Genomic DNA, 22,994 nt, shown 5'->3' on the forward strand with positions numbered 1-22,994 from the left:
TGGTAGGCAAGCACTCTTACCACTGAGCCACAACCCCAGCCCCAATAAATTTATTTTAATATTGAGCTTCATGTTTATTGAAATTCATTTGCAAAAATCTTTACAACCTAAGCTTAGAATCAATTTTGCTGGAGAAACTCCTTTGTAAATTGTTTCTGCTAGGTACTTAGGGGCACTACTCATTTGATACTTTAAATTTTTCCCTGGAATTTTACCTATTATATGAATTCTAACCTTACTTTTTTTTTCTAACCTTACTTCTAAGAGGATGAACTTCAGGTGAGGTACTTTTGAGAGACTTTTATTTTCTCTGATCTACTTTATATCAACTACAAGAAAAAGTAGGCTTTCCAAAGATCATTTTTTAGCCCATCTTCTGTGAGTTATTATCTTTTGTTGGTACCTGCTTGGTGCAAGGGTCTCTTGTATGAGCTCCCCCTCTGCTTGTCCCCTGTTCTGTGTCCATGACACACTGCTCTGAGGATTGGACAGCATCCCAGTGGAAAATTCCTGCTCACTGATCCAGATAACTCCTTGAGATGACAGGCCTCTAATTATTAGTTTTAATTTATCATCAGCCTAGCCACATTAAAAGTTTTATATGTTTATCTGGGGTGTTTAGTTTTAGTACAAAAGTAAAAAGATTTTTCTGTACACCTAATCTGCTTTTATTTCCAAAATCACTTCTGTGAATTTCTGGTGAGGTGGAACATCATGGCGGGGAGTGTGTGGTGGGAAAACTTAACTCATAGGGACAGGGGAGAAGAGAGACGGCCAGAGGACAGGGACAGAGTCATGATCCTGTGACCTACTTCCTCCAATGAGGGCCCAACTCCTAGAGTGTCTGTCATCTCCCAGTACTTGCCATCAGCTATGGACCAAGTTTTCAACATATGAGCCTTTGAGGGACATTTCAGATTCAAACATAACACTTCTCACCTTAGCTTTCTCAAATCAAAACCAAGAGGACTCAGCTAGAGGAATCATAAGTTCCTTCCAACTTTGTAACTTGATGGTAATAAAAATGATGCCCAAGACCTACTTTTGAAGGCAGAAGTTAGATTAAGCAACTGGATGTAGTAGGACATTCAGCAAAATTGAGTGACCATGTTTAATATACTTGTTCATGAAATTCAAACATTCAAGCTTTCATTTTCCTAATAAAAAGTAATAATCATAATACAAAACTTTCTTCCAACCTGTGTCAGAGAGGATTTTATTTTAGTGTTTATAGCATTACAAATTGTTTCATGTTTATTCTAAAAATGTTCAAGCCATCATTCTCTCTATCATTGTTTTTCAGTCTTCTAGTCTTAGTCAATCATCACATGGATGTTTGCCCAAAATATTGTCATCTTCTCTTATTGTGCCAAAATTCTCCTAGTTATATAAGTATTCATATCCATTGGCTTCTCAATTGGTGGATGTTTTAGTTAGCTTTTCATCACTCTGAACAAAATACTGACAAGAAGAACTCAGAAGAGGAAAATTTTATTTGAGGTTCACGGTTTCAGAAGTATCAGTCATAGATAGCCAACTCCATTGCTCTGTGCCCAGGATAAGGCAGCACATCTTGGGGTAAGGACCAGTGGAGGAAAGTTGCTCAGCTCATGGTGATATCAGGAAGTGAAGAGAGGAGATAGAGGAAGAGGAAGGGGCTGCAGGAAAAGCCACCCTTCCAGGGAACATCCCCAGTGACCCATCTCCTTTGGTCATGCCCTGCCTGCCTACAGTAACCACATAGTCACTGCATTCAAACTAGACTGGACTAATTAGGTTGCAGCTCTCATAATCTAATCATTTACTTCTGAATCTGCCTATATTAACAGGAGCTTTTGGGGGACACCTTATATACAAACCATAATATTCTACCCCGGGTCCCCCAAAACTCATGTCTGTATCAAAATGCAAAATGATTTCAGTTCATCAATCTAAGTTTCATAGTCGTAACCATTTCAGCATTACCCAAAAGTCCAACTTTAGTCTTCTCTGAGACCCAAGGAAAAATCTTAGCTGTGAGCCCCTGTGAAATATCAAAAGCAAATAATGTATATCCAGTAGAGAGTGACACAGAGTAAACATTTCTATTCCAAAAGGGAGAAATGGGGCATAGAAAGTAGGGATGGGGCCAAAGCAAGACTGAAACCTCGATGGGCAAGCAGGTTCCCACACTCCACCTATTATGCCACATTCAGCATCTATGGGACACGGCATCATAATGTGACCTCCAAAGGACTTGTGTAGCTCCACCACTGGGACCTCTCTCTTGGCCTGGCTTTCTCGACAGCCAGCATTCTCAGAAGAAAGTCCATGTTACTGGCATCTCTTAATTTCTCAAAGCCTCCACTCCAGCTTTATCTCCACCCTCACAGCTCCATGCAGTGTCCTCTCAAGAGCAGCCTGCAGGGACTTCCACCCACAGCTTTGGCTCATCTCCCAGACCTTTCTTTGAAATCACAGTGGAAGTCTCCATGACACCATAACTCCAGCATCCTGCATTCTGCTGGACACTATGTAGATGATGCCAAGGTCTGCTGTAGCTCACCCAATACCTGGCCTGCTGGAATCTCGGCTGCAGTGGCCTCTGAATGCCTTCATGATTCAGCACCATGAAACAACTTCCTAGGCCCCCTGGTGTGACTAGGACACCTCCATGATCTCTTTCCAAAGGATTTTCTCTTCTCTTTCCCTTGAGCCTATGGTTGGTGCAGTCTTACATATTCCTGAGATGCTATCCAGGAATCTTTACTATTGTCTCCATGCAAAGTGTTTAATATCTATAAGGCTGTAATTTCTTCAACAAGCACCTCTTCCTTGGCCCCAGGTTTACATATACTTTTTTGGACAAACTGCAAGTTTTTAAGATCCTTTAGCTCTGTTTTCTCCTCCCAATTCTCATAGTAAATCTGGCTAAAAGCTTCCAGGAGTATCTAAGCCCCTTCCTTAATGCTCTCCTGACTTAAATTATTTTCCTCCACAAGATTAATTAGTCCATCACTTTAAAATTCACATGAAGTCTCAGAATGTGGGGAAAATGTAGCCAGGTTCATTGCAAGAATGTGAGTGGCCTCTAGTCCATTTCCCAGTAGGGTCTTACTTCCCTCTGAAACCTCATGAGCACCATCCATATTCTGTCCACTTTCTGGTCTTCTGAGCTCTTGCCAGATTCACCCAGTAAGCTCAGCTTGCAACATTCTAAAGCTTTTCCAGCTTGCATATTAAACTTTTCCAAATTCCTCCTGCTAGCCAACTCCAAAGGTTAGTCACCCCGCTACTCCTGGTACCAACTTCTATTGTAGTTAGCTTTTTATCACTGTGACTGGAACACCTGACAACAAACACTTAGAGAAGAAAATTTTTATTTTGGGTTTATGTTTTTAGAGATCGCAGTCCATACACAATTAACTCTATTGTTCTGGACCCAAAATGGGGTGGTACATCATGGGGTAAGGGCCCAATAGCTCAGTTTAAAGAGTGTCAGGAAGGAGAAGGGGTGTGGGGGGGAGGGAGAGAGAGATAGAGATGGGGGGAGGGAGGGAAAAGAAGCCATTGAACACTGAAAGATCAACCATTCCAGGGTACACTCCCAGTGATCCATCTCCTCCAGTCATGCCCCAACTGCCTACATTTAAATTAGGATGGACTTAAGAGGTTATAGCTCTCATAATATACCTATGAATATTCCTGTATTAACAAAAGCTTTTGGGGGATATCTTATACCCAAATCATAACAGTGACATTGGGCAAATACCCATTTCTTTTAATTGGTATCTAAGGAGTCATACATAGAGATAAGAGGCTTTATAACTAACGCATTCTGTATTTTCATTGCTCTATGAGAGTGACATTGAGCATTTCTCCATATATGCATAAGGAAAAGCAATATGGTAATCATTTTAATAGTGAATGTTTTCTGATAAACCTAGGTAACCATTAGAGTTCCCCAGAGATAGATGTCATTCTTTAAAAGAATTTTCTTTTTTTTATATTAATAAAATGGTTTATTTGTCCATTCTTCAGCTGAGGTCAGTTGTGGGCTATTTAAAATCAAGCTGCTTTCAAATCTTGTTGCACATGTCTTAACAGTGTCTTTTTGGAGACCAAAAACATTCATTCTTGATGGGAGGGATCCTGGGTCCTAGGTACTTGCATGTTTAGGTTTAGATGTCGTTGCCACCATTACAAGGTGGTTGTCCCACCAGCAATGTATGAGAGTTACAGTTAATCCATAAATTCAAAAACTACTGTCCGTTCACGGAATGTCAGCCATCTGAGTATACACCTGGATGTATATGGTATTTATAACTACTCTGCTATGTAATGGTGTTTACCATGTTTTCTTATGTTTCTTGGCCATTAGAGTGTTCATTTTTGAGAAACATCTATTGAAGTCTTGACCATTTTTGGATATAAGTTTCTAGAAATATAGCTCTTGGGTAAGAGAACTTTCTTGATAAGCAACAGTATCTCTTACCTGAGTCTTCCCTAAATGCCTCTGCTTTAGTTTGGATCCTGAATGTCCCTCAAAGGCTCATGTGTTCATGGCTTGGTCATCAGGGTGGCACTATCAGGAGGTAGTGGAACCTTAGGAGACAGGGCCTAGTAAGAGGTACTCAGGTCATTGGGGACTGGCCCTCAAAAGGGATCATGGGACTCTATCTCCAGAAGGACAGACAGCAACTCCCTGGTGTAGGGTGCTATAATTTAGAGCAGGACAGCACCTAGGGGCTGGACGACAGGTAGAGCCAGGACAGGTTTACACAATTTCACGCCAGTTTTTCTACCAATTGTATACTGCCCTCATGTAACTATTTGCGGGCAAGGGCATGGGTCACTGACATGGGCTAAGGATATGTGCTAAGGACACAAAGGCTCGTGGGTGTTTTGGAGTTTCTTTTGAGACTCGTTCAGTCTTTCTTTTTCTGTATCTCCAAATTCCCATCTCAGGATTAGAGGGAGAAAGGAGGGCCAACAAGGCCGTGGGTATGATAGGGGGATGGACAGAAGAGAAAAAAATGAGAAGATGGTGCCAGAGCTGCAGGGGTTCTGGCCCTTTCCCAGGGCCCTGGCAGCAGGAAGAGAACAGGCTCCTCACTCCCTGATCCTATCCTTTCAAGGCCCTACTTGTTGCCCCATGTAGCCACCTTTGTGTACAGAGGTTTGGGGAGGAAGCAGCTGGACTTCATGTAGGCAGAGATCTTCTTCAAGCCCTCAAAGCGGGATACGAAGTCCTTCAGGTTCGAAAGTTCATCCAGGCACTTAGGGTGAAATATTCGGTGCAGGTCAAGTATATCATAAGCAAGGAAATCCACAAAGGTGATCTGATCACCAACAAACCATGGCTTCTTCCCCAGGAACTGTGAAAAGAGCTTCAGTACCTCTGGGAGGCGCTCCAAGTACTCTGGCTTCAGTTTCTCATTGGGAAAGTCCAGGCCCAGCTTGAATTTCTCATCCAGCCACTGGCTTCTGTCATAATCCGGAGCATCCCCCATCGTGTATCTCTTCTCCTCATAGCTTGAGTCTGTGTATTCCAGGAGCAGGCGGATGGCATGAGCCAGCCCGCGGATGTCCCAATAACCCAGTATCATGGGCCTGGTGCGGGTGTTGCGGGGGAGCCAACTGGCCTCGGTGGGGCTGAGCTGTAACTTTTTGCTGGCGCCGGGCAAGGGAGGGGGCGGGCCCTGGTGGCCGGTCCCGCCCCGCCCCTCCTAAAAGAATTTTCAATGCAGCTGAGCCGACAGAATTTAGGTAAGAGTATTTAATAACAGAAGAGAGAAGATAATAAATCTCAGATTTATGGTATAGATAGTAAGTGTTTAAAAATGTTGAGAAGGAAGATAAAATAGTCAGACACAAATAAATTATTAGGATGGCAGTCCTTTTAGACAGTATGGTACATGGAAGAGAAGGAATTATACCAACAGTCAACTAATAATAAAATTGTTTAATGTGCATGCTTTTGTCTAGAATTCACCAATTTTACTAGTTGTAATTTTATATTCTAAAGTGGAATAGTATAAACCTAGGCCAAACTTTGGTCATAAATTTATATAAAACACTGTGTGAGTTTGCATCGGGTAATTCTCAGCTTAGGTTCTACTGATATTAAACCATTCTGTGTTCACCAAAAAGAACATGTTAGTTTTCAGTTTTGCTTATGTGATTCAAGCATCATCCATCCTGCTCCAGAGTCACCTTCTCTTTCTTTATTTGAGAACAGGGAATCTGGCTCACATCCATGCCTGAGCCATCTGCCTCTCAGCTGATTGGCGGTGCCAGGTGCTTCTCTCCATCCCCTTCTCCAGCACAGACTATGGTTTGTTTGCTTTGTTCCTGACCTATTGGAACTGCTGCCTTGCACAGAATCTCAGTGTGTGTGTGGGGGGGAGGGCATAGGTAGCAGGACCTCTTCATTCTATTGCCTTCAACTTTATTCCTACCGAATACAAACAGACAGTGCTTTAAGTATATCAAGTTTTACTGAGAAGTTGACACTTTATGAAAAGAGTGATCCAGCATACAAAGCAAAAATTTACTATTTTGGATCAAACATGATATCCCCCATTATTCTAGGGAAAAGCATTAAGAGTTGAACATTTCCCAAGTTCTCCCTCTGAATGTGCACCACTTGCTATCTTTCCTGTTTTTCCTTTGTTCTCTTCCTCCCTGTCCTCTGATCAGACTACAGGGTCAGCCATTTCCTTTAAACCTCCATAGTGCCAACCTTAATCCTTTTGTTGGGGCTGCACCTCTCACTGTAGGGTGTGATCCTAATCAGGACTCATTCTCTCTCTCCTTATTTTTTCAGTCTCAGAAACATAAATACCAACAGCAGAACATACATTATTGTAGAGCACACCCAGAGAAGCTTTGGTAGCACATTTCAGAGTGGAATTTGATGCTATAGTTTTTCAGTCTTTTTTAAAGAATTAAGTGCACACATATATTCTCATTCTTTCTATCTTCCAGCATTTTTTTTGTTTCTGTATTTGTTTGTCTCATTTTTGTTCTTTAGATAGAATCTTGCTATGTAATTCAGTATGTAAGTTTCAAACTACTGGGTTTAACCAATCTTCCTGCCTCCCTAGTAGCTGGGACTACAGACACACTGCCTTGCTTGGCTTTCTAGCAGTTTTTCAAATAATATACACATATGTACACAGATCCCTTGCAAAATAAGTATTATTAATTTTCTGACTCAGTTTTCTGGAACCATATTCATCACTTTTTTCATGAATATTTATATATATGTATAGGTTTTTTTTTAAATAATAAAACCATTTACTCTTTGTGGACCATTTTCATCTACACCAGGACCTGGCTGAAAATTTGAAATTGCTGGGTCAATTCTTCTTGTTATTGTTTTTGCTTATTTGTTTTTTACCCATGGGCCAGATCAGATTCTTAGGGACAATGTGTATTTACACTAATCTCCACTTTCACAGAGGGTAAAATGAAGATTTAGCATCCCTGTGGCCAAAAAGTTTGAAGGGCTAAGTTCTAGTTTTAACTCTTGAACATTGCCAGGACTTTGCCTGACATGGTATTGTGACTGAATATCCGCAGATCATCTACAAATTTGAAATCTAGAGGAGGAAGTTTTTAATCTTTAAGGAATTATTGGATCAACCAGGCACACAATTATAACTTCCTAAGTAAAATGAAAATTTAAATGAAGCTTAACAAAGTTAGGCAGCCAGAGGGAAAGGTTTTAAAGAAATTGCTCTATAATTCCCTTCCACCAAAAGCATGACTGTATCCATGTTATGCTAGAAGGCATCACATGTGAGCTCTTATTACATGAGAACTAACAAGTGCATTTTAATATCTTTCTTATTTGTAATAGAACTCATATCTTCTTTGGTTAGTTTCATTTCTCTTTGGATTTAAAGCATTTATTATATGGCTTCAATAGATCAATAATCCTTGAAGGGTCAAAATGTTATAAAAGAGAAATCCCCTCTTTGTCTATAAAAGGAAAGTTTTAAATTAAAAACGTTAAGTAGAAAAAGGTTATGTCAGCAAATAGGTTATTTTTATGTTCATTTATTATAGATATGCCAACATGTACATAACAATGTTTAGAGAAGCTCTTTATGTGGATTAAAATTATAGTCTCCTCCCTCCCACACAATGTATTGCACCATCTTTAAAGCCAGAGAATATGTCTGCTACTCCTTCACATTCTGCTTAACACTGGACAAAATACAAGACATGTTTTAGGTACTTCATAAATGGATATATTGGTAGCCCATGAGCACCCAGATGTTGGATGATGTTATACAGGGAAAAAATAGCTGATATGATTAGATGGGGAAAAGTTAGGTGGTATTTTGGAATGATTCATGAGAGATAGAATTACAAAACTTTATATCTACCATTCTCTGTTTTCCTATTTGTGTGGTGTGTTTAGTAATAGCCTTTTAAAAGAGCACAGATTTACATTCTTACAGAGTTACTACATACTAACTCCAGTCATCAACTGAAACCTGCACTTGATCCCCCTCCTCCTTTTTATCTTCCTCCTCCTCCAATTCCTCCTCCTCCCCCTCCCCCTCCTCCTTCTCCTCCACCCCCTCCTCCACCACAACCACCTCCTCCCCTTCCTTCTTCTTTTCCTCCTCCTCCTCCTCCTCCCCCTCCTCCTCCTCCTCATCTACCTCCTGCTTTTCCTCTGCCTCCTTTTCTTCCTAATCCTTCTCCATTTCCTCTGCCTCCTCCATCTCCTCTTCCTCCTCCTCCTCTTCCTCCTCCTCCTATTCCTCCTTTTCCTCTTTTTCCTCCTCCTTCTTTTCCTCTTCCTCCTCCTCCTCTTCCTCCTCCCTTTCCTTGACATCATTAAGAAACTTGAAGAAGGTATCTCTTTCAAAAAACTTTCTGTGGTATATGGAATTGGTGAATCCATAGTTCGTGATATTAAAAAGAACAAAGAAAGGATTATAAACTATGCTAACAGTTCAGATCCTATAAGTGGGGTATCCAAATGTAAATCTATGAAGTCATCAACATATGAGGAACTTGATAGGGTTATGATAGAGTGGTTTAACCAACAGAAAACAAATGGAATTCCAGTGTCGGGGACTATTTGTGCAAAACAAGCCAAGTTCTTTTTTGATGCTTTGGGGATAGAAGGTGATTTTAATGCATCATCTGGCTGACTAACTCGATTTAAGCAGCACCATGGTATTCCAAAGGCTGCTGGGAAAGGAACAAAATCAAAAGGAGATGAAACTGCTGCCAGTGAATTTTGTGGTAATTTTCAGGAATTTGTTGAGAGAGAGAATCTACAGCCAGAGCAAATTTATGGTGCTGATCAAACTGGATTGTTCTGGAAATGCCTTCCATCAAGGACATTAGCTCTTGACTCTGAGCAAAGTACTTCTGAGTATAGGTCAAGCAGAGAGAGAATCATTATTATGTGTTGTGCAAATGCCACAGGTTTACACAAACTTAACCTTTATGTTGTGGGGAAAGCAAAAAAACCCCGTGCATTCAAAGGAACTGATCTTTCAAACCTTCCGGTCACTTACTTCAGTCAAAAAGGTGCATGGATAGAACAGTCTGTTTTCAGACAGTGGTTTGAGAAATATTTTGTGCCACAAGTACAGAAGCATTTGAAATCTAAGGGGCTTCTCCCAAAAGCAGTGCTTCTTTTAGATTTCCCCCCAGTACATCCAAATGAAGAGCTGTTGAGTTCAGATGATGGCAGAATAATTGTGAAATATTTGCCACCAAATGTAACAAGTCTAATTCAACCAATGAGCCAGGGAGTTTTAGCCACAGTAAAAAGATACTATCGAACAGGACTTCTCCAGAAATACATGGATGAAGGTATTGACCCAAAAATGTTTTGGAAGAATTTGACAGTGTTGGATGCAATTTATGAAGTGTCAAGAACTTGGAACATGACAAAATCAAGTACCATAACCAAAACATGGAAATGAAGAAAATCAGTCATGAACATTGATGAAGAAGCCATTTTAGCAGCTAACTTGGCAACAGTTTTACAGAACACAGAAGACTGTGAACATGTTGACATTGAGAATATTAATCAGTGGTTTGACTCTTGGAGTAATGACTCAAGCTGTCAGTTGCTAACTGACAGTGAAGGTGCAGAGGACCAGGCCAAGCCTGTGGAGCAAAAGCCTTCCACTAAAACTAAAAAAGCAGAACTGATCCCAGAAAAACTTATTAGTAATAAAGCTGCACTTGAATGGACTGAAAACTTACTGGATTATCTAGAACAACAAGATGACATGCTTCTGTCTGATAAATTGGTATTACGGAGGCTTCAGACCGTAATAAGAAGGAAACAGAAGATCCAAAATAACAAAAGTCATTCATAGTGCTGTCAAGTGTTTCAGTGTGTTTGAATCTTTGGGTATTGATCTGCAGTGGAACTTACCTTGTTTGAAGTGCTGTGGATTCTGACGCCAAATACCTTTTGTAAATAATTTTAGGATTAGATGCCATTTTTGATTATTTAAATTACAGCCCTTTAATGTTGATTTTAACAATTAACTGTTGACATGTAACTTGTCTGTCTACTGTTTCTAATCTGTATTATACTAATTAGATCATAAGGTACCTAAGGTCAGGGATCTTGTGTCTCTCTTGTGCCTGAATTTCAATGTGTCTAATAAAGGTCCATGCACACTATAGGCACACAATAAATCTTACTTAAATTGAAAAAAAAAAGAAGTATTCATTTTCAGTATGTCATTCACTAGTTAACTCTGATCAAAGAAAAATATATTCCCCCCAAATCTACCTGTTACTCTGACTGCCTTTTATTTAATATGACAAGAGAACCACCTGTCTGAGTTTCCTGTTTCTTATTTTGCATAATATAAGTCATTTCTAGCATGTGCCATATGACAATTGGGGATGGATGGCATTAGAGCAATCTGATTTCTATGTGTTGCTTTCTTTGTCCCCAGGGCATTATTTTGGATTTATATCCTGCAAATAACAGGAGATATGTTTCAACTCCCCACATTTATTTTTCCCCAAACACATTCAGAGACTCTTGTTCAGTGCTCCATGTCAAGAACTTTGAAAACTCCCCTTTCACAGAATAGGTGTGTGAGAATCTTTGACAGAGCTATCAGAGTTCTTAGTTTTCAACTTGGGTCTTTGTCAAGTCAGAGGGGGAGGAAAAGAGAGCTCTTTGGTTCATCATGATTTAATCTCCTCACTTTCTTTAATGAACATAAAATAAACATAGCTGATGAGTGGGTTGGTCTGGGCATTCCTTCCATAGGTGTAGAAGATACATGTGTACATACACACACACACACACACACATAAATACACATTATAAAATGACAAAGGAAAGAGAAAGGAGGAGTACTTGCCAACCTATTCAATTCATAACTACTGAGACAATGCCAATCATGAGCTAGGAAGAGGACATAAGGTGAAAGCACAATGATTCAATGCCTGACTTTGTATGAGTTATGATGTGTGTATCTTGTTCTTTGAGAGAGTAGGGGATGTGTCTTTTACATTTCTTCATCCAGAACACACCCTTGTAACTTATGAAACCTTACAGGGAGAGTACTTGGTAAATATGGTTGACTGATTCACTCTACATTGAGTAATCAAAAGAAGAGTGACATCTATGCAAACATTTATACACTGATGCTCACACATATTTCAACCAAGATCTTTTCATGTCCTATAACGCTAACCAAGAAAGGTATGGAGGATTAGAATTTTATCCAATTATAATCATTAGGGTGGCATTAAAAGGTTATTTAAAAGAAGTAAAAGAGATTTTGAAATGACATTTAAAGAAAGTAATTTATTTGGGAGAGAATGAACAAGTCAACATTCATCAACTTAAGGAAAAGTTGAGTTTCAAGTTAGTAAACTGTTAGAGAGTTCAGTTGGCTAGAACAATAATATTGGGCTAGTCCTATTACAGATTTTATTTTATGAGATAAAATTTTAGTTAGCTTTACTTAAGAGAGAAACCTGCCACAGCCTTGAACCTGTGTTAATCTAACGATGCTTGCAGATCCAATGTCCCCATCCCTCATTTCTCTTTCACAGCAGTCAGCCACTGCAGGACTTGCATGATCTCCATATGGAACACCTCTCCACCTTGCATCCTTTGTTTCTTTGGGGAAGTTTGAGTTCCCTGATGGGCCAGTCCAGGTGGTGAGTTCATTCCTATGGCAAAGGAGGTGGGGCCTGCAAATGAGAAGGAGTAGAAAAATCAGAGTAAGAAAAACACTTCCAGGGAAAAGAACATTGGTTCATAGTATTCTCTATTGGGTGCTTCCATCTTGCCCTCTGTCGGAGCCAGCTGCTCAGATATATTTATTCATAGTTCAAAGCTAGTTGAGGGCAAGTATCAACAAAATTCAACAAACTTTTGCCTAATTAAAAATGGTTAGCTGAGTTAAGATCCTTCAAGGAAATGATGAGAGGGACAGAAACCAAGGTCGGCATCTTATTAAACTCTTGTTTTTTTCAGACCTTTAAAAAAATTGAATTTGATATTTTTCAGTAATTTGGGGGGAATTAAACTTCACTGAACTTCCTTTAAATGAAGGGACAGGGTTAATGCTGAAGATGAAATCAGAAATGGAAGGCACAGGGTTAGTGTTTAAGAGGAAATCAGATATTTTGAAATATCTGATGCCTAATGGAGCTATGGTTTGAATAACATTCACAATAATGAATTTTTTTTTTATTGGTCGTTCATAACATTACATAGTTCTTAATACATCATATTACACGGTTTGATTCAAGTGGATTATGAACTCCCGCTTTTACCCCGTATACAGATTGCTGTATCACATCAGTTTCCCTTCCATTGATTGACATATTGCCTTTCTAGATTCTGATGTATTCTGCTGTCTGTCCTATTCTCTTCTATCCCCCCTCCCCTCCCCTCCCCTCCCCTTTTCTCTCTCTACCCCTTCTACTGTAAATCATTTCTTCCATTTGTATTAACTTGTCTTACCCCTCCTTTCCTCTTATATGACATTTTGTATAACCCTGAGGATCGCCTTCCATTTCCATGCAATTTCCCTTCTCACTCCCTTTCCCTCCCACCTCTCATCCCTGTTTAATGTAAATCTTCTTCTCAAGCTCTTCGTCCCTACCCTGTCCTTATTTACTCCCCTTATATCAAAGGAGTCATTTGGTATTTGTTTTTTAAAGATTGACTAGCTTCACTTAGCATAATCTGCTCTAATGCCATCCATTTCCCTCCAAATTCTATGATTTTGTCATTTTTTAATGCAGAATAATACTCCATAGTATATAAATGCCACATTTTTTTTATCCATTCATCTATTGAAGGGCATCTAGGCTGGTTCCACAATCTTGCTATCGTGAATTGAGCTGCTATGAACATCGATGTAGCAGTGTCCCTGTAGCATGCTCTTGTTAGGGCTTTAGGGAATAGACCGAGAAGGGGAATAGCTGGGTCAAATGGTGGTTCCATTCCCAGCTTTCCGAGAAATCTCCATACTGCTTTCCAGATTGGCTGCACCAATTTGCAGTCCCACCAGCAATGAACAAGAGTGCCCTTTTCCCCGCATCCTCTCCAGCACTTATTGTTGTTTGACTTCCTAATGGCTGCCAGTCTTACTGGAGTGAGATGGTATCTTAGGGTAGTTTTGATTTGCATTTCTCTGACTGCTAGCGATGGTGAGCATTTTTTCATGTACTTATTGATTGATTGTATGTCCTCCTCTGAGAAGTGTCTGTTCAGGTCCTTGGCCCATTTATTGATTGGGTTATTTGTTGTCTTATTGTCTAATTTTTTGAGTTCTTTGTATATTCTGGTTATTAGGGCTCTATCTGAAGTGTGTGGAGTAAAGATTTGTTCCCAGGATGTAGGCTCCCTGTTTATCTCTCTTATTGTTTCTTTTGCTGAGAAAAAACTTTTTAGTTTGAGTAAGTCCCATTTGTTGATACTATTTGTTAATTCTAGCGCTATGGGTGTCCTATTGAGGAATTTGGAGCCCGATCCCACAGCGTGTAGATCATAACCAACTTTTCCTTCTATCAGATGCCGTGTCTCTGATTTAATATCAAGCTCCTTGATCCATTTTGAGTTAACTTTTGTGCACGGCGAGAGATATGGATTCAGATTCATTTTGGTGCAAATGGATTTCCAGTTTTCCCAGCACCATTTGTTGAAGATGCTATCCTTCCTCCATTGCATGCTTTTAGCCCCTTTATCAAAAATAAGATAGTTGTAGTTTTGTGGATTGGTTACTGTGTCCTCTATTCTGTACCATTGGTCCACCCTCCTGTTTTGGTACCAGTACCATGCTGTTTTTGTTACTATTGCTCTGTAGTATAGTTTGAAGTCTGGTATCGCTATACCACCTGATTCACACTTCCTGCTTAGTATTGTTTTTGCTATTCTGGGTCTTTTATTATTCCATATGAATTTCATGATTCTTTTATCAATTTCTACAAGATATACTGTTGGGATTTTGATTGGCATTGCATTGAACTTATATAGTACTTTTGGTAATATCGCCATTTTGATGATGTTAGTTCTGCCTATCCATGAGCAGGGTATATTTTTTCATCTTCTAAGGTCTTCTTCTATGTCTTTCTTTAGGGTTCTGTAATTTTCATTGTATAAGTCTTTCACCTCTTTTGTTAGGTTGATTCCCAAGTATTTTATTTTTTGGGGGGATATTGTGAATGGAGTAGTTGTCCTCATTTCCGTTTCAGAGGATTTGTCGCTGATATACAGGAATGCCTTAGATTTATGCGTGTTGATCTTATATCCTGCCACTTTGCTGAATTCATTTATTAGCTCTAATAGCATCTTTGTAGACCCTTTTGGATCTGCTAGGTATAGAATCATATCATCTGCAAATAGTGATAATTTAAGTTCTTCTTTTCCTATTTTTATGCCTTTAATTTCTTTCGTCTGCCTAATTGCTCTGGCCAGTGTTTCGAGGACTATGTTGAACAGAAGTGGTGAGAGAGGGCATCCCTGTCTCGTACCAGATCTTAGAGGGAATGCCTTCAATTTTTCTCCACTCAGAATGATGCTGGCCTGTGGCTTATCATAGATTGCTTTTACAATGTTGAGGTATGATCCCGTTATCCCTAATTTTTCTAGAGTTTTGAACATAAAGGGATGCTGTACTTTGTCGAATGCTTTTTCTGCATCTATCGAGATGATCATATGGTTCTTATTTTTAAGTCTATTGATGTGGTGGATAACATTTATTGATTTCCGTATATTGAACCAACCTTGCATACCAGGGATGAATCCTACTTGATCATGGTGTATAATTTTTTTGATATGTATTTGAATCCGATTCGCCAGAATTTTATTGAGGATTTTTGCATCAAGGTTCATTAGAGATATTGGTCTGTAGTTTTCTTTCTTTGAGGTGTCTTTGTCTGGTTTCGGAATCAGGGTGATGTTGGCCTCGTAGAATGAATTTGGAAGTTCTCCCTCTTTTCCTATTTCCTGAAATAGCTTGAAAAGTATTGGTGTTAGTTCCTCTTTAAAGGTTTTGTAAAACTCTGCTGTATACCCGTCCGGTCCTGGGCTTTTCTTAGTTGGTAATCTTTTGATGGTTTCTTCTATTTCCTCTATTGTTATTGGTCTGTTTAGGTTGTCTATATCCTCCTGACTCAATCTGGGCAGTTCATAAGACTTAAGGAATTTATCTATGCCTTCACTATCTTCTATTTTATTGGAGTATAAGGATTCAAAATAATTTCTGATTATCTTCTGTATTTCTGAAGTGTCTGTTGTGATATTGCCTTTTTCATCCCGTATGCTAGTAATTTGGGTACTCTCTCTTCTTCTCTTTGTTAGCATGGCCAAGGGTCTGTCAATTTTATTTATTTTTTCAAAGAACCAACTTTTAGTTTTGTCAATTTTTTCAATTGTTTCTTTTGTTTCAATTTCATTAATTTCAGCTCTGATTTTAATAATTTCTTGCCTTCTACTTCTTTTGCTGTTGTTTTGCTCTTCTTTTTCTAGGATTTTGAGATGAAGTATGAGATCATTTATTTGTTGGTTTTTTCTTTTTTTGAGGAATGAACTCCAAGCAATGAATTTTCCTCTTAGAACTGCTTTCAATGTGTCCCATAGGTTCCGATATGTTGTGTCTGTGTTTTCATTTAACTCTAGGAAGTTTTTAATTTCCTCCTTGATGTCTTCTAAAACCCATTGATCATTCAGCAACCTATTGTTCATTCTCCAAGTGATGCTTGATTTTTCCTTCCTACTTTTATCATTGAATTTCAGTTTCATTCCATTGTGATCAGATAAGATGCATGGTGTTATCTCTACCCCTTTATATTGTCTAAGAGTTGCCCTGTGACATAATATATGGTCTATTTTTGAGAAGGTTCCATGTGCTGCTGAGAAAAAAGTGTAACTACTTGATGTTGGGTGGTATAGTCTATATATGTCAATTAAGTCTAGATTGTTAATTGTGTTATTGAGTTCTATAGTTTCCTTATTTAACTTTTGTTTGGAAGATCTGTCCAGTGGTGAGAGAGGTGTGTTGAAGTCTCCCATGATTATTGTATGGTGGTCTATTAGACTCTTAAACTTGAGAAGAGTTTGCTTGATGAACACAGCTGCGCCATTATTTGGGGCATATATATTTATGATTGTTATGTCTTGTTGGTGTATGGTTCCCTTGAGCAGTATGACATGTCCTTCTTTATCCCTTTTGATTAACTTTGGTTTGAAATCTATTTTATTAGATATGAGTATGGCCACTCCTGCTTGTTTCCGCAGTCCATATGAGTGGTATGATTTTTCCCAACCTTTCACCTTCAGTCTATGAATATCTTTTCCTATCAGATGCGTCTCCTGTAGGCAGCATATTGTTGGGTCTTGTTTTGTAATCCATTCTGCTAGCCTGTGTCTCTTGATTGGTGAGTTTAAGCCATTAACATTTAGGGTTATTATTGAGATATGGTTTGTTCTTCTAGCCATATTTATTTATTGATGTTACTAAACCTGATTTGTTATCCTCTTTGACTACTTTCCCCCCTTTACTGTCCTACCTCCCAATGTTGGTTTTCAATGTTATTTTCCATTTCCTCTTCCTGTAATGTTTTGCCAAGGATTTTTTGAAGAGATGGTTTTCTAGCTGCGAATTCTTTTAACTTTTGTTTATCGTGGAAGGTTTTAATTTCATCTTCTATCCTGAAGCTTAATTTCGCCGGATACACGATTCTTGGTTGGAACCCATTTTCTTTCAATGTTTGAAATATGTTATTCCAGGATCTTCTAGCTTTCAGAGTCTGTGTCGAGAGATCAGCTGTTATCCTGATTGGTTTACCCCTAAGTGTAATCTGCTTTCTTTCTCTTGCAGCTTTTAAAATTCTCTCCTTATTCTGTATGTTGGACATCTTCATTATAATGTGTCTAGGTGTGGATCTCTTATGATTTTGCATATTCGGCGTCCTGTAGGCTTCTAGGATTTGGGATTCTGTCTCATTCTTCAATTCTGGGAAGTTTTCTCGTATTATTTCACTGAATAGACTGTTTATTCCTTTGGTTTGGAGCTCTGTGCCTTCTTGTATCCCAATGACTCTTAAATTTGGTCTTTTGATATTGTCCCATAATTCTTGGATGTTCTGCTCATGGTTTCTTAGCAGACTTGCTGAGCTGTCTATGTTCTTTTCCAGTTGAAATACTTTGTCTTCATTGTCTGATGTTCTCTCTTCTAAGTGATCTACTCTGCTGGTAGTATTCTCAATTGAGTTTTTAAGTTGGTTTATTGTTTCCTGCATTTCTAGGATTTCTATTTGTTTGTTTTTTATTACCTCTATCTCCCTGTGAAATTGATCTTTTACTTCCTGGATTTGTTTGTCAATGTGATCTTTCATTGTCTGATTTTGCTGTCTCATGTCTTCCTTGAGACTCCAGATAATCTGAAGCATGTATATCCTGAACTCTTTATCTGACATTCCATCAGTTGCAGCTATTACCTCTTCTAATGTTGAGTTGACCTGCATAGCTTGTAGTCCTTTCTTTCCTTGTCTTTTCATACTGCTCGCGTTTCTTTCTGCTTGGTGCAACTGTTGTGTTTTTGAACTTTACCCCCTGACCTGTCTTTCCAGTGGGCCGCAGGTATCTTTGCTCCCCCCGCTCCGGCACCTTGTAGCTCCCTAGTGCGCGCCACAGACTCCAGCCGCAGGGCGATTGCCTATCAGGCTATGCACCCCTCCGTGCGGAGAAAAGGAGCTCCCGCAGTCTAACTTTGCACGATGGAAATCTGTCTGGAGCCCCTCGATTTCGCTGGAAATTGGCGGCGGCCTACTACGGGTTTGGGCGGGGCGGCCCAAGCCTCTCAGGGTGACCGCCGCTTGCAAAAGCGGTTGCTGGCTCCGGGACTTGACTTCTGCACCCGCCGAGTTGCCACCTGTGGAGCCAGTTAGCTGTGGCCGCGTGGTTAGGGACCGGGATGGAGAAACAGCTGCTCCCAGAGCGAGCGCTATGCCTTCCGGGGAAGCCCGGATGGCGGAGGCCCACTGCGGGTTCGGGCGGGGCGGCCCAAGCCGCTCAGGGTAACCACCGCTGCAAAAACGATTGCTGGCTCCGGGACTTGACTTCTGCACCCGCCGCGTTGCCACCTGTGGAGCCGGTTAGAGGAACCGGATAGGTGGGGTGGCTGCTTGCAAAGCGAGAGCTAGGCCTCCCGGGGGAGCCCCTTGCCGGAGTGGCTAATGTCTGCGGACTAGACCTCTGTGCCCGAGTGGCCGCCCAAGATCCACTTCTCTGGGACAAACTGTCACTTCCAATAAACCTACCAGATCACGGCTGCTCTCCTCTAAAGGGAATTATGCTAAGAGTTTCTCCGTATGTAGGCTGCAGCTGTCCAGGTGGGTCTTTCTTATCCCGTTAAAGTGGAGACGTTGGAGTCGCTGCTTCCTCGCCGGCCGCCATCTTCTCCGACTCCACAATAATGAATTTAAATTTATCCTCAGGAACGTCATAGGATTTGGAAACAAAGTGTTGATATAGTTTTTTGCTAAGCACAAATAGGACTCAAATTGCATTTTGAATATTATTACAATATGTTATTTAAAATTAGTATGAAAAGTACTTTTAAAAAGTACTTTTCATACTAATTTTAAATAATCGGCGAAAATATCTCTTCTTTGCATTTTTTGCTCTATATTTATTCCATGATTAATTTCAACTAGTTATTTCATTGTCATGGTCCTACAAGACAGTTGGCACACATGGTTACCGATTGGATGGTAGCATATTTTGATTGCCTAATTACAAACTCTTCATAAAGCAGTTTATAAGTCTCTTTTCAGCAAGTCCATGATGTAAAGTTTGTTGAGTATACAGGGTTAATAATTATGGATTTGGAATCAGATTTGAAATCACCTCTGCTGTTTCTTACCACGGAGTGTCTTCGGAAGAAAAGTAATGAAGCTTCCCTCCATAAAGCTCATTTTATGAACCTGTAAAATGGGACTCATAATATCTAGTTCAGAGAATTGTGAAATTTACATGAAATGATGTGATGTTTTGCACAGAGTGTGTGACACTATAAAGGCTCAATGTAATAGAAAAATATTTCTAAGCAAAATATTTTATGCTACAATTGGTACACATTGCTCTTGAGAGAACAAAGAACTGGACATTACCATTGGAAGAACAATCAATCCTACTTAAGTACTCCCATTGAAAATGAAATGTTCATTTCATTTACATCCACTCTCTGTTGGAGAGTGGATGTAAAAGAGCAACATCCTTATTCCCTTGGTGCTGCAGTGCTCTACTTTCAACCTGTGATGGGCTGAGTTCTCTGCTGTTGGTACTGACCCTGAATACTGATCCTCTCCAAGGACAACTGCTATATTTGATAACAAACACCCCACCTGAGGATCAGAAGGCCAAACCCAATGTGACTACTCATGTCCCACATGTTAGAAAGGTCTTCCTCCAGTTGAAATTAAATGAAATGTTTTGGAGAAATACAAAGCTGCTCTATTCCAGGTTCTTCAATATAGAGAATGTGAAGCAAAGCAAAGCATAGTGTACAGAGTCATGGAAACCGGCACCTCAGGGTTTTCATTAGGGCACGCATCATGGAACAGTTTCATGGTCAAACTCTTGACAACTTACATAACTTCATTGCTGCCCTGTTCCTGGACTGGTCACATTTCCTCCTGTAAAGCCAAATTCTACTTTCATTCATTCTTATATTAGTTCGAATCCACAGTTATTTACTCTTTATACTAAATTTAGATGTTTTTTATTCTGCAGGATTTTTAAACTTTAGAAATGTCATAAGACTGTTAAGAGAATCCCGATATGGCCTTTCTAATTGATCTAACCAATCTTGTTGACCAATCTTGTTGAGCAAACAGCTTTTAAAGATTTTAACACGTCATTAATGAGGGAGAGAGATCTATATTATAATAGTTGAAATATTCATATACACATGTGAAATATTGAAGTCAGTGTATTTGCAAATGAAAGCAAAACTTTTCTTCCTAGTGGGGGAGGGAAGAAGACTGAAATTGCCTGGACAAACTTTATTTCCTGCCTCTCCATGACAGTTATTTGGAATGTCTAGGAGGAGTCACAGACTTTTCATATTTTGCCACATGTACTTTATCTTGCCTCTTTCCCTAATTCAACCTTTCTGAACAGTTTGAGAAGAGTATTCGTGTCTCACACCCCTGGACACTTAATGCCTTTACTCCGCTGTGAATTGTCCAGGATAGCATATTCTCTCCCATAACCCTGAAAAATTCCTACATTCAGGAAACTAATAATGACACAGGAAACTAACATTCAGGAAACTAACAATGATGTTTGGGTAGGAGGAAGGAAGTATGTTTGACAGATAATGATAATAATATAATTTCTGATTGAAGAAGAGGAAAAAATAGTTTAAAGCTCCAATTATCCTGTAGATTCTGGTTCAATTTAGGAGTATCATGAATAATGTTTCAATCTAAACCCAGGGAATTAAGCTGACTTGAAAGAAAAAGAATATGCTGTGCTGCCTAATAGCCCCTATGTTCTTTAGCTTTTAATCTTGTGATTAATCAGGAAAAGGCCATTGTATCATCTTTTCTTTGTAATGTCACTGGAAACTCTATTTTCATTTCATGCTGTCCATCTGTCATCCTAAACTTTTCTTGGAGTCCACAGAGCTGGAATGCATTGCTCTGTTTCTGTCATCTTTGCCTCGAAAGCCACCACTTTTCCCTTGCTTTCATTTCATGGGTGTAAGAATTGGATTAGATGACCCTCCATCACCTCCAACATGCAGAATACAGTAGGATTCCAAACAACATTTTTATGCTTCCAAGCAACATGTTTAAATTAAAGTCTGCTCCATTTTCCTCTTGACCACACATTTCTATTGCCCCTTTCTGAATTACATCCCTGGTGTAGCAAGGTAATGACTTATGGGAACTGTAACTGATACAATTAATTCCAATTCCATCCCTGATTCCCAGGGACATGGTTCTGTGGCATGAAATCAAAGACACCAACCCCCCCCCGTATTCGTGTTATCTCATGTGGCTATGTTTTCATATTTTGATAAGCTGTGAGGCTGTTCTTTGTCTGCACTAAATGTACCCTCTCTCTCTTGGGGGATCCAACTTGTGTTCCTGGTGAGCCTCCAAAAGGACACTCTACTTTGCATTATGAACAATGGTGTCACTTTCCCCTTCAACATTCCTGTGCCTTCTATATTTTCAGACTGGAAACAACTACCATAATGAATCTTTCCAACTTCCTCCAGTAGTCTGCGCCTTTGGTCAGTGCTGTAGTTTGGATCTGAAATGCTCCTAAAGGTCTCAGGTGTTGAAGGAATGGTTATCAGCCTATGGGGCTATTGGAAGGTGGTAGAAACTTTAGGAGATGGGACCTAGTAGAAGGAAATTTAGTAACAGGCTGAGCCCTAGAAGGGGATTTGGGAATCTAGCCCCTTCCTGTATTTCTCTTTGCTTCTTGACTGCCAGGAGGTGAGCAGTTTCCTCTACCCCATGCTCTCACCATGATGCACTGTGCCTCCTCCACAGGCCCATCTAGCAACAGGACCAAGTAACCATCTTCTCAAACTATGAGCCAAAATAAACTTTCCCTCTTATACGTTAACCATCTCAGGCATTTTGTCACAGTGATAGAAAGCTGACTTATAGAGCTAATTGTAATATTTAAGAAATTATTTCAGTTAACTTTTTGTACGTATATGTGAATAGTGTTTTGCTGAAAGCCATCTTTACATTCTTGGAAAAGTAATAAGTTACTTCACCTGTTTCCATATAATTTGTAAAGAACCCTCATATACATTATACTTATTTAATCTCCACTTGGGACACCCTGCAATTTGTACCAAATTTTAGAACAACAACAACAAAAAATCTTCACAGTGGAAACTCCAAGAAGCTAAACTGCCTAACCAGGACATGCTAATCAAAGCTGGAATTTGAACCAAGAATGTCCAACTTCAATTCAAAAGCACATGGACTAAACAATGCTACTTTTCCTGTATCTAGGAGAATAAGAAAACAGCTTTCTGACATTGTATTGCAAATTCTGGCTGTTATGAGCAGGTGCCTCTGGAATCGCTCTGTCGAAGCACCAAGTATTAGGCAAGTCAGGATCAAATTGAGCACACCTTAGAAGTCTATGGGGGTAAACTGCTGTTAAATTATAGCATTGATAGAAGAAAGCTTGGGAACAAGGCTGAATCTTCAGAAACAATTTGAGCCCCATGGCAGAGTGTAGGTGTACTCAGGCATCAGAGGTCCTGCCTGCAGGTCTAGGCTTTGCTGCTGCTATGCTTAGACCACAGGTAAATTAATAAAACTCTAAGTGTCTCTGATATTTTCATCTGAAAAACAGTAGTAGGTACTTGCCTGCTTTGGAAATGTTGGGTATTGTATGAAACGTAGCAATACAGTGATACAGCATTCTTAAAGATGATAAGAAGAAAAACTCTAATTGATATATTTATATATGGATATATAGCATGTTAACT

At 39.6% G+C, this 22,994-nt stretch overlaps 2 pseudogenes; one reads left to right on the forward strand and one right to left on the reverse strand.

Annotated features, from left to right (window-relative positions):
* The window catches only part of LOC144250234 (netrin receptor UNC5D-like), a 244,647-nt pseudogene that overhangs the window by 166,249 nt on the left and 55,404 nt on the right, over positions 1–22,994 (forward strand).
* Positions 4,464–5,588, reverse strand: LOC144250115 (glutathione S-transferase Mu 4 pseudogene; annotated as a pseudogene).

The sequence above is a fragment of the Urocitellus parryii genome, chromosome 14 (genome assembly GCF_045843805.1).
Source record: "Urocitellus parryii isolate mUroPar1 chromosome 14, mUroPar1.hap1, whole genome shotgun sequence".
NCBI lineage: Eukaryota > Metazoa > Chordata > Mammalia > Rodentia > Sciuridae > Urocitellus > Urocitellus parryii.